This window comes from Zalophus californianus, chromosome 2 (genome assembly GCF_009762305.2).
Source record: "Zalophus californianus isolate mZalCal1 chromosome 2, mZalCal1.pri.v2, whole genome shotgun sequence".
In the NCBI taxonomy this organism is placed as follows: Eukaryota; Metazoa; Chordata; class Mammalia; order Carnivora; family Otariidae; genus Zalophus; species Zalophus californianus.
The window spans coordinates 48,917,085-48,930,065 of record NC_045596.1 but is presented as its reverse complement, the minus strand read 5'-3'; the positions used below and the strand labels follow the sequence as shown (position 1 = coordinate 48,930,065).

The 12,981-nt window shown below is 34.9% G+C and overlaps 1 protein-coding gene across 8 annotated transcripts in view; it reads right to left on the bottom strand.

The window, feature by feature from the left end:
* The window catches only part of ADGRL3 (adhesion G protein-coupled receptor L3), a 1,229,798-nt gene that overhangs the window by 1,157,422 nt on the left and 59,395 nt on the right, over positions 1 to 12,981 (bottom strand). The window lies entirely within an intron of this gene.

Sequence of the window (12,981 nt, the reverse complement as noted above, 5' to 3'; positions counted from 1 at the left end):
CACCCATTTATTCTCTAATGAGAATGAACATCTATGAAAAGGAAACCCTTCTACCATTTGGCGCAAACAGAGGAGAGGTTCATGACATCTAAAAATCTACTTCTTCCAATGATAAGTGACGTTTTCCTCTGTCCCAGTTCTGAGAAAGGTCACTTACACATTAATTCTGGGCTGGCCATGAATGCTGCTTCTAAATAATCTGAAGCCCAAAAGCAGTGAATACTCTTCCGTAAATTAGTGAGCTCTGGGATGCAGCTGCCTTCAGCAGAGATCAGAAAAGAAGTAAGCTTCTCTGTTTCCTTACCCATGTCAGCCTTTAGCAATTTACTTTTTCTTTACATGCCACAAAATCAATCTTATAAATACCTACACTTCACACTGATGCGTACATAAAAGTTCTATGTACATAACAGATTTCATTTTGCAAATTCTTCCCATTTATTTTCAGATCTGAAATACTAAAAATACTTAATACTACCCTTCCTCTGAACCACCAAAAGCTCTACGGTAATTATACTTTCTAATGTCACCATATAAACTCATGTGAGATGAGATACTTGAAAAACTGGGTAGCATTCGATTCTGTCAAATTGTGAAGGACAAGGACTTTAGACATTCAATGCAATACAGCCATGAAGAGCAAAGATTTACAACAAATAGAAATTTCACAATTTCATTTGACCTTCTTGGCTCCTAGGGGCATTTGAGTTTATAGTCTTTATTTAGACTTTGAAGACCTGGATTTGAATTCTGGTTCCACTACTTCTTAGTCGTACTCCCTGAGCATTAATTGTAGAGAAAGAGAACGCTAATACCTATTTTTGGCATTTTCTAAGAGAAGGTCTCTTACATTCTTCTCATATAAGAACATTCAATTACAGCTTTTCTGTTTTTTCTTTTAGCCACAGATTTCCTCCGTTTATTAGGAGACAGAGTTTTCTAGGAATGAATGTACAGGCAAATATTATCATTTCCCCTATTCATAGTGTGAAAAGAATTTAGAAATCACAAGCATAAGGTCTTCCAAAATTAAGTGTTGACATAACTATGGTCAATGAAGGAACTGATGAGGAAAGTCATAAAACAAAAATCAGGTGTTTCTGACATAGCAAGGACTCCATATTTAAGGAAACAAATCCTTACTATATTAGCTGCTATGAAAGGCAGGTGTTTTGGACATTCTGCATTTCTTGGCCATTCTTAACATTTCATCTGCTTATTAGCAGCAATAATAAAAACATGCTTCTGATAACATTAATTTCCTTACAACCTCTCCAACTGCCTCTGCACTGTGTACGTCTTTCCTCTGATGCAGTGTTAATACAACGTCTAACCCACTATAATCGCCACTCCACTATAATGCTTACTTAAGACCTTCATGATTAGGCAGATACATGCTTCCCAGAGTATCTAATCTCAGATAAACAGATTTTTTTCCTTATTAAGAACATTAACTGAAAAGTAATACAAATGATATGATTGTGGTGTGGGAAATATTGGTGCTGAACATGTAAAATTCTCTCAAATTCACACCCTCTATAGAATTGAATCAGTCATGCCACAACATTCTGTGAGTACTTTAACCTTTAAGGTTTCCCTTCATGAAAACACAGAAGAAGCAAGCAGGGTCCCTGCACTCAGGAGCCTACAATTTTAAGTTTAGGCTTAGAAGCTGTAACTATTATTTCTGGGCCTCTAACATTTAACCTTTACATATTCTGACCTTTAAATGTGGATTGTTGTTGCAAGCTCCACAGGTCGAAATTATTTGCACTCTAACAGTTCTCAACAAATTAGGATCTGAAAACAAACTGCTTTATATAAACAAATTTTAGACAATTATTGTGTCTTGTAAACAGTAACCAATCTCTTTGACATGATATTTTGAAAAGAAACCTGCAAGTTGGAGGAACTGGTTTTTCTGGCAACAATTTGATATGTAACTTAAGCATGCTACTCTAATTTCTTTTGGTCTCAGTTTCTCCATCTGTAAAACAAAGGAGTAGAGCTAAATGATTTGTAAAAGTTCTTGCCAGCTCTCAAATCGATGATCTCATTTAAATTTTTTACTCAGATGAATTAAATGGCCAGTTAATAAATCATCTATTATATTAAATGTGATGATCTGTGTAAGGCTTCGCTGGAGAATGGCAAGGACTTGCATTTTGGTTTAATTTTTAAAAGAAAGGCTATAGCCAAATTTAGAGCTAGTTGAATCTGACAGCTTGTTCTGCAAATGACATTATTACTTGAATAGAGCATTAGGCCATATTTGGAAAGTGCTTGAAGTAGCAAAGCAAAATAGATTTTATTATGGCTTTATTTAATGCCATGCTTCAGAAAAATCACAAATCAGTTTCATTAAATTTAAACAGATACATTTAAAACTTGGCAAAGGTGACTATGATAATGAAGAATGATTATTTCTCTACCTATCTGGTACAACTAGTCTGTACACTACTACGATAAGATTTAATCTATTCAAGCCGGAAACAAATGGGCTCCGTACAGAGTTCAAGTGCATGTAGTTAAATTTCTCAAAATCAGACCTATTGTTCTCAAATTCTTTTAGAAATCTCTTCTTAAAAGAGCACACACAAGAGAACAGGGAGGACAATGTAAAATGCACTAATAGAGAGTATGTGCCATTAAAAAGGGAGAAAAAGAAGTCTGGATTCTCATTCCACCTTGATGTTCTAATTAATATTAGTCATACAGCAGACACTGCACCTACCAGCCAAAAGTTTATAATGAACAGAGAGACTTACTGCAGAGTCTCTTATCAGTGTAGCTCCCTTGGGGTCACAAATATTGATCCTTTTCATTGAATAAATACTAAAGTAACAACAGGAATTCATTATGTCTGACCTAACAAGAATTTTTAATTGAGCAAGTTACTATCTGAATGCCCAGGAAACAGTAGATATACTATCACTTACCATTCACTTCTTAAAGCTCCAACTATAAAGGGCAAATAATTACTGAGTTGACAAAATTATTCGTTTTCCCAAGAGTGCTCTCCAATCTCTAAGTAAATGTCCTTAATCTTAAAAAATTAATACAGTTTTTGCCAACTGAAAAACTCAATCATATATTTCCTGTAGTGTAGTAGCAGTGTTTCTCAAAAAATTATCTTGCCCAATTAATAAATGATAAATTAGAGGTTTAACATTTAATTTTACATAAGGTCTTTTTCCAAATATGTGTCATATTTAAATATGTCACACACAAATGGAATAAAATGAAAAGAAAGGACATTTCTTTCTCTTAAAAGTAGATTACTAGCACTACAATGGTATGCTAGCAACTCGATGTTAAATTTTCCATAGGAAATTAAGATACATGAGTATTTTCCTCAAAACTTCCTCAAAATATGGCTGAGTCAAATAAATTTTTAGATACCTTATTAGACCCTAGAATAAAACCAAACTGATAGTAAGATGTAGATTTAATAAGATTAATCAGGAAGTAATAGGGCTATTCTTGAGATGTTCTACATTCTGCATCTGCATTAAGAGAAAAAAATGAATTCATGAGAGAAAAGATGCAATTACTTCAAATTTGCGATATCAAGTCTGTGTCTTTTACATTAAGAAGTTGATCTTGCCCACTCAAAATACAAATAACTTTCAAAAGAACTGAAGCAATATTAATCAAGATATACTTTCCCCCCTAAGCTACTTATACTTTTGTTTTCATTTTGATCAGTTAACAAATTGAATTCATAACAAAAGCAAAATAAATTTTATAGACTATCTGAAAAATGAATCCATATGTTTTAGAAAATCAATCATATATTTACATGGGATCATAAAAAAAATGGCACGTCGGTCAATCTGATAATTGTATATATTTAGGAATTTTAAAGTCAGTTATCAAATTTTCCTTGCCAAGATTTTGGACTAAGATCATATTCATATACTTCCACAAAACTTACTTGATTAGGATTTTATATCTTTAAAGCATTTCAACATCCCTTTGGAGGTACAAGTGTACTACTTATTTCATAATTACAATACTTTAACCAAATTGTGGAAATAAAAAAGTGAAAGTAACTAAAATATTCTATAGTCTACTCCAATTTGAGACAGATAATAGCTTCTCTGAAATAGATACAGAGATTCAGTCCAGGGACAGCCCACCTTTTAATTGAATAGCTCACAACTTTTGTGTGCCAGTACATGAGAGAGACTGAGAAAAGAAGGTACTTTTGTTTTTCTTTCTTTTTTTTCATCAAAGTATAGTTGACACACAATGTTAGTTTCAGGTACACAGGTTCTTCTTATAGAACCATGATGTTAAGGGAAGGAGAGCATCTTTATTTACCAAGCTAACAACAATAACTTACTGTGATCTTTCTAGTCTGTGCTGAAATGTGGAGGATACCTTTTAGGCAAGCTAAAACCAAAAGAAGGATAAGGAAATGGACACTCTGGGTGAAAATGAATCCAACTTGGGCCTCCTCAACTCTCCAGGGCTAATGTAGCAGTGGAAAATGGGATGAGGGTGGCTGCAAGTTGGCCAATCTTTGAGATCAATGACGGTATAGTGGTGTTACAAGTACTCTCTATGTGTAAATCTTACTTAAAACATACAAATCATTTGGGGGGAGGGGACAGAGACTTTTATTCATGCTAAGTTGCAGCTGTGGCCCTCGTGGAAAATAAGAAAATGCTGATTGATGCCTCATAAATATCCCATGCCAGTAATTTATTATATGAGATATTTATTTTGCTTTTATAAAAGTTATTATAAATATACTCCAACAGAGTTGAAAGCTTAGTTTTCCAACTAGAACTATAGTTGCTTTCATTTATGCAATTTATTTATGTCTGCTTAAATCTTTTTTTTTTTTTAAGATTTTATTTATTTATTTGAAGGGAGCAAATGAGCGGGGGGGGGGGGGGTGTGGGGTTGAGGGGAGGGGCAAAGGGAGAAGCACACTCCCCACTGAGAAGGGAACCCAATGCAGGGCTCAATCCCAGGACCTGGAGATCCTGAGCTGAGTCAAAGGCAGCCACTTAACTGACTGAGCCACCCAGGTGCCCTGCTTAAATCTTTTAAACATATTTTAAAATACAGCATTTAATGCACCAAAATTACTATTAGGCTCAGTATTATAATACTTACAGAAAATATAATACATCAAAATCAGAATATTTGCAAAACTACTAAATACTAAATACCACTATTAATACTGAAATACTACTAAAATACTAATGCTATATACTAAATACTACTACTAATACTAAAAAAATAAATTAAAATTCATTTATTAGCAATAATTCTGCACATTTCCATTGCCAAAAATACAATGCTAAACACTAACTCTCCATTGCCTTGTTACCATAATGTTCTTGCGAATTTATTGTTAAAGAACAAAGGCACCAATTTTAATTCATGGTTTACTTTACTTACTGGACTACTACAATTTGGATCCAAATGATTTTTGAGTCAGGCATAACATTTTTTGGAATGATTAGTTTTCTCTTACATATAAACTATTTTCATTCTATAAGGATATGCATTAAATTCTAAATAACTGTATTACAAAAAGTACTTCCTGAAAATTCTTATCCCTATATTTTTATAATAGTCTGTAAAAAATGTATGTATATACCACAGATCTCAATATGGGATCCACTGCAGAACATTCCTCATCCACAAATTCTATCGAAAAATATTAAATGCTTAGTGAATCAAACCAATATATGACAAATCTCTTTTTCCAATAGAAATAATGTTAAAATTGAATGGCATGTTTAAGATCTAGAATCCCTATTCTCTAAAAGTCTCCCCAAATGAAAGAGTCCACTCTTCATTCTGCCTTATGAATATGTATGAGCACAATTTAAACTTTCTAAAATACCCCTAAATGCATTTAAAAAGGTAACATAGTAGTGACACATGGTAAAAGCCTAGAAAATGGAGCCCTGTCTTAAGTAGTCCCAAGCCTGAAAGACCATGAAATGGAGAACCAAGTCCACAGTCTGAAAGACCCTTCAGGTATAGTTGTGCAGGGTGGCTAGAAGAGGCATGAAGGAGGTGGCCCAGAGGACCTCTCTGAAAATAAAATTACTGTTAGACTCACTACAAAAATAAAAAAAAAAATCTAACCTGAAATGGTACAAGTTACTGTTGAGTTTATCAAATTGTAACTGCCCGAATAAAATTCTATAAATATATCAAGACTTAAAGATGTAAAATGCAGAAGTTAATATATTAGAATTCCTCGTTAATTTTACACCACTGTGGATAATTTTCCCAAAATATTCATGTGCACTGATGTGTGTGTTTTTTGTAAGGACTAAGGAAAAGATGAATTCCAAAATGCAAATTTTGAAGATCATTATTTGTTTTAAGTTAATCTCTTAACTTTGAATGAAATTGTACTGAAGGTCAAAAATCTTAGATTGAAGCTAATTTTTCACATTATTTTACTGTGTGTGCCAGGACCTCCCATTTACTGGAACTGACTGACCTCCACAGTATGTTATATTGCTTTTATCCAAAAGCCAGTTTGATTCAGCACTTTTCATCATGTTCAAGGCTAGTAAATTTCAAAACCTGTCCATTCTAGCCAATTATCTCACTTTTTCCTCCCCTAAAAAAACTCCTTATGTTACACTTTTTATCTTATATTACTTAGAATTTTGCCCACAGAGATTAGACGTTGTTTACAACACAAGGTATATCAGCCACATTCTTCTGCCACAATTCAAAGCCACCTTATTAACTGTTCCCCTTTTGTTTAGCCTGGGAGGGAAGACAGGCAACAACTAATGCTATCATGGGGTAGACACAAAACCTAGAAGATACAGCCTCGAAAGGTCAGGTACATGCCAGCCCTGCCATGGAACCAAAGAAAAGTCAGTCAGTCAAAAAGAAAAAACAAAACAAAACAAAACACCTGGGAAATAACCTTTTGAATTGTGAACATGATGAAGAAAGATTATCAGCAGATGATGAAGCTTCACTTATATTAAAACCCAGTATCTGGGGGCGCCTGAGTGGCTGTTGGTTAAGCATCTGACCCTTGATTTCGGCTCAGGTCATGATCTCAGGGTCATGAGATCCAGTCTCATGTAGGACTCCACACTTGGCATAGGATCTGCGGGAGATTCTCTCTCTCTCCCCATCCCTTTGCCCCTGCCGTCACTTGCCCTAAATAAATAAATAGATCTTAAAAAAAAATTTATCTGTAGCAATGTCACAAATGGTTTTTATCAAGTTCTTCTTTGCTAGATTCTAAGTTCCCAGAAATGCAGAAGTATTATTCAAGTTGATGCAATTAATAAAAATTAGTTCAAATGTTCTGTATATCAAGATGATACCTAATATTGATCATTCAAATGAGCATGTTTTGAAGAATTTATCATTTTTCTTCCCACCTTTCTCTGTAGAGAGAGACGGCTGTGAAATTCCATTAACACTTTTCTGCCTCTTAATAGCATGATCAACAGTACAACTTTACAGGTGACTTGGCTGTAGCCATAAAACATAAGATGCTCTTTTTTGACATGGTTACTGGGACCTATGACCTTGGTCTTCCTAACTTGTATTGGTACTTACTCAAAGGCTCTGTGTTTTTTTTTTTAAAGAAACTTTGTTGAGGCGCCTGGGTGGCTCAGTCGTTGAGCGTCTGCCTTCGGCTCAGGTCGTGATCCCAGGGTCCTGGAATCAAGCCTACATCGGGCTCCCTGCTCCACGGGGAAGCCTGCCTCTCCCTCTCCCATTCCCCCTGCTTGTGTTCCCTCTCTATGTCTCTCTCTGTCAAATAAATAAATAAAATCTTAAAAAAAGAAAAAAGAAACTTTGTTTTTCCCCCAGACATAGTATACACTTTCAGTACAGTGTATTTTTTTCCTCTCCCATTCTGGAGAACCCAAAAGATAAACAACAATTTCAGTACTGGCAGTACTGGTCATAGGTCAATTATACTACTCTAATAATTCTCCATTTCATTAGGTAAAAGTAAGTTTTCACTCAGCAAAATCTGAATCCAGATAACATGGTCCTTTGCTACATTTGCCCATTTGGAGTTCTGTGTGTAGAGGGTAGTTTAAAGAAAAGGTTAATTAACACAGCTGTGGCCTACATGCTACATTTTCTAGACTAAGACAATTTCAATTCAGTTCCCCTAGAAATCAGTTGACTGGAATTCTTGGCTTTCTCCCAGGCAGTTTCTTAAAAAGGTTACCAGCTTAATTGAATGAAATCAGTGTCTGCAACCATCAACAATTATCTATAGAGCAATACTTGTTATTAGACTGAATAAAATCAAAGTTAGAAACCAACCACAATTATTTATGGAGCAGTAATTCTCAATATGGGCCATTTTGATTGCATCTGTAACTATTATGGAAACTTCCTGAAATCTACTTGTTTATTCTTTCATGCAGACGCCATGCAGATAATCAAACACACCAACCAACAAGTCTATCTCAAAACAATTTTCATATATTTCAAAGAAAGACAAAATTAACCTGGATCAAATGAGAAAAGTCTACACTAAATGGTTAAATAATCACAGCCTATTTTACCCACAACTATGAAGCTCTCTATATTACGTTTGCTGTTAGCCAGTCACTCCCACTATATGGCATGTTTTTTTCCGTTATCATTACTTATGTCTCCCTGGCCCTGGGAACATTTTTTTATTCATTTGAGAAAAGGATGCCCACAGTTTTGACGGACAGAACTTGAAATGACCGAGTAACATATTCATAATCACATTGTACCGAATGCCTCCCTAGATGACTAGTAGCACATCACGTATCATTTAAGGCTTTTTCTGGCACCTCATAGTAGACAGACACTCCATTCAAATGGGAGAAATTCAGAAGTATTTATTCTTCTTGCAAAATGAAGGGTTAGAATTAAACTTAAAATTTCAGAGATTAGACTTTTCCATGGTCTTTTTTTAATGTACCAGCTATAAAGACAACTGCTTTGTCATTTACATTCAAGCACAGCTAATATTAAAAGGACTAAACCCCAATCACGAGTTCACTATTTCTTAGGAATAGTCTGATTTTTTTTTTTAATGCCAAAGGGAATTAATACATTATTTTAAATTCCTTCTTTCTAGGAAAATTAGGGGTATCTTTACTACAAAGCTCAATCTCTATTAAAAAGTATTTTACATACTGTAAATCTCATTCCAATTATTACATTCAATAACAAATAACAGTTATCTTATATTTAGGAAACAGTTTATCTTATATTTAGGAAATAATACAGCATAAAGCAAATTGAGAATGAACTCTTTCTGCAAAGATTTTACATTTGCCTTTTTAACTTAGCTATTAATTATCTTCCTAATGACTAAATATATCAATATTACATTAAAAATTTTTCAGAAATCTCAAATGTGAAATTTTCTCCTTTGTACTGGAGTCTAAATTCATCTAAATATGCACAGTTCCTAATACACCTGAGCCCTATTTTATAAATCTTCTCTGGCACTGTCACTGAGACGGGAGGTGCTGGTACTTTGTCCCAAACTATTTGAAAAGACATGTCCTTTTGTGTTTGACTTAGAGTAGTTTTTGAGAGTAGGTGGCAGTGCATCACAGGACAAAAATAATGAACTGGTTCCTTATTATTCAAAATAAAGGTGTCCATGGTTCCTGGTGAATAGGTGGCATTGTATAAAGTAGGACGAAACTAGGGGAGACAGAAGTCCTCAACTCCTGTTTCCCTTCTCTTTTCTCAATCAAGGTAAATGCTCTTAATATTGACTATGATAGAACAAATATGATTAGGGGGAAACTGGGCCCAAAATAAAGGTCATGGGAGGACACCAAGGGAGAGATTTTTAAATAAGTTCAGGATATAGGCCCAGGCAGTAAGCAGCCCAGGTTATTGAAAGAACAGAGAGTGGAGATTAGTAATACACTGTTCAGAGAATGTAAAAGCAAAAGTTGCCCAAATTTTTTTTAAGAAAGTGAAGTCTAGAAATAACACCATCATGAGGTTAACATTTCTTCCTGGTAAAACTGAAACAGCTATAAAATAGAATTAGCACTTACAGAGGAAAGGGGTGATTCCTGAGAAGGTTACCCCAAACTGAATTTATTTTCTAATTTTGAAAGAGTTACTGTTATCAGGGAGAATTTAGACACTCAGTGTATGGAATTTCATAAAGGTTTTTATTAAAAAAATAAGACACAATACATAGGAATGAAAAATGTATAATTATGTAGTCATAGGTGGCTAAATGACCATACTACACAGGTGGTTATGAAATGACCAGAGCTTTCCCAGAATCTATGGTACTGCTAAAAAATAATTTCTGATAACTGTTACATATTAAAGATGACCCTTACAGAGAAGTCTTGATTCCTTCAACAAGCAATAATGTTGAAAGGAGAAGCTTGTAAACATGGCTTACCTCACCCTTCCCGGATCTCCGTTTATCCTCTTCAATCTCCTCTTTCCTTCTCTGTCTCCCCTCAAAGTCTAACATTTAGCCCCACAGAACTCAGTTGCTTAAAAGAACAATCCTCTCTTAGCTTTGGACCCTCATAAATGTTGTTTCCTTCTGCCTCAAAGAAGTTCTCCTCACTTTGCATGGCAAATCCTAGAGCCTTTCAGACTCAATTTAGATGTTTCTTCAAAGGAGATACTCTCTTTGACCTCCCTGGCTGGTTCCAAAGTCCTTGTAAATACTACCTTGAAACACTGTATTATATTTTGTATCATATTTTACTGTGATTCTTTAATCACAATTACATGTTTCTTCTATTCAGCACTATGCTTTAAACCACCTCTTGAAAAAACAAAGATGACTGATTTGTATCCGCACCACCACCGCACGCACACCACACCGTGGCTGACTTCAAAATACCAATCATCTAAATTCTTAGAAACACCTTGGCAAATTGATATTTTTCTTTTTTTTTTTTAATTTTATTTATTTATTTGACAGAGAGAGACACAGCGAGAGCAGGAACACAAGCAGGGGGAGTGGCAGAGGGAGAAGCAGGCCTCTTAATACAGATGAAGAAACTAGATTTGGTTGCATATGATGACAAAGGTCATAAACACATCTCTCAAATCAAGTCATAGTTCAAATCTTTGTGTGTCAAGGTGTAGTCTATGACAGAAACTGCTAAGCACTTTTCACTTACCTTATTTAATTCTCACAGTCACCCTGAAATACACATTTGTGGTTGAAAAAAAATGAGACTCGGTGATACTAAATAATTTTTCCAAAATCGGAAAGGCAGTAAATATCAAAAATAAGAGTCAAATCTACATTAGCTACACCAAAGCCTTTGTTCTTACCATTACACTCTAATTCTGACATAAATTATACTACACTACACTGTCTCTAGTCATTTCATTATTTATTAACAAGTAGATTAAGCAATGCCCAGGGAAAAAAACAGACAGAAATGTACACTTGTGGTTCTTCCTATGAACAGCTGTTGGCTAAATGCTTTGGTAGGAGGTATCAAAATCAGTTCATTTGGGCCTTCGTCTCTCATCCTTATAGTATAAAACAACCAAACCATTATTAGGTTCTAAATACTATTCAAATATTTCACATCTTTACAGGTTTAATATTCAATGAAACCATCTTCAAATATTTAAATCATTCTCATCTCTTCTGACTGTGACCTCATATGGTATTAATATCTAGTATGTTCATCATGTGTTTTGACACTTAATCATACACATCTCATAAACACCAATGAAATCTGAAGTTCCTTGATTGTTAAGACCCATCTTTTACTTCTTCAGGAATCTCTGAAGCCTCTAGCATGGTGTCAGATACCAAGTACTTATTCAAATGTTTCCTAAATTGAATCATAAAGTAATGATTTTTGAAATTGTAGGAAAGAGAGAATCTAATATGTCACTAGCATATATCTTGGTAACCTATTTGAGTCTGCATTGATTTACATCACTTTATAATAGAATCACATAGATTTCCAATGAAAGTGAATATTTTAGAATATAAACATGTTCAAAGAAAAAAAAAAGTACAGGAGTAAGATATAAAAAGCCAACACTGCCATTTTCCTCCTTTCTCTCAACATGTCAGTGAGAGACAAGGACTAACTTGCAGCTGAGACTTCATGCAATACAAACATGGTGAGGATAAAACTGTAAAGACCCTAGGCTGTGAGGAAAATTGCTTTGCTTGGTTGCTTAGATTTAAGAAAAAGCCTGAACAATTCTGAGTAGTGATGGTATTCTATTAAATCATCATGCCATTTGTCTTGATTAAAAAATAATTAAATATGGGGGCGCCTGGGTGGCTCAGTTGGTTAAGCATCTGACTTTTTTTTTCAAGATTTTATTTATTTATTTGACACAGAGAGTGAGAGAGCACAAGCATGGGGAGCGGCAGAGGGAGAAGCACTCTCCAGGGAGCCCAATGTGGGGCTCGATCCCAAGAGCCTGAGATCATGACCTGAGCTGAAGGCAGACGCTTAACTGACTGAGCCACCCAGGCACGCAAGCACCGGACTCTTGATTTCAGCTCTGGTCGTGATCTGGGGGTCATGGTATCGAGCCCTGCTTCAGGCTCCACACTCAGTGGAGAGTCTGTTTCTCTCTCTCTCTCTCTCTCTCCCTCTGCCCCTCCTCCCACTCATGCTTGCTCACTCTCTCTCTCTCTCTCGCACTCTCAAATAAATAAATCTTTAAAAAATAATTAAATATCGTGACAATGAGAAGATGTTGGTCAAAGATTTTTTTGGAATAATCATGAATTAGTTTTGAGATAAGCTCAATTGATGGAGAGGCATGCCTGAAGTGATATTAAGAGCTAATGAAGCAAATATGGGAATGCTTTAAAATCTTGGAAAGACAGGTAAAAATAAATTAGTATCTTCTTATTTTGGATATGGGATTTAAGGAAGCAAAGTATATACAGACTATTTTTTATTTCACTTGCAATTCAAAAGTATCTAATTATATTTCCTAAAACTGAGTTGCTTTATTTTATTGACATATATGAATAAT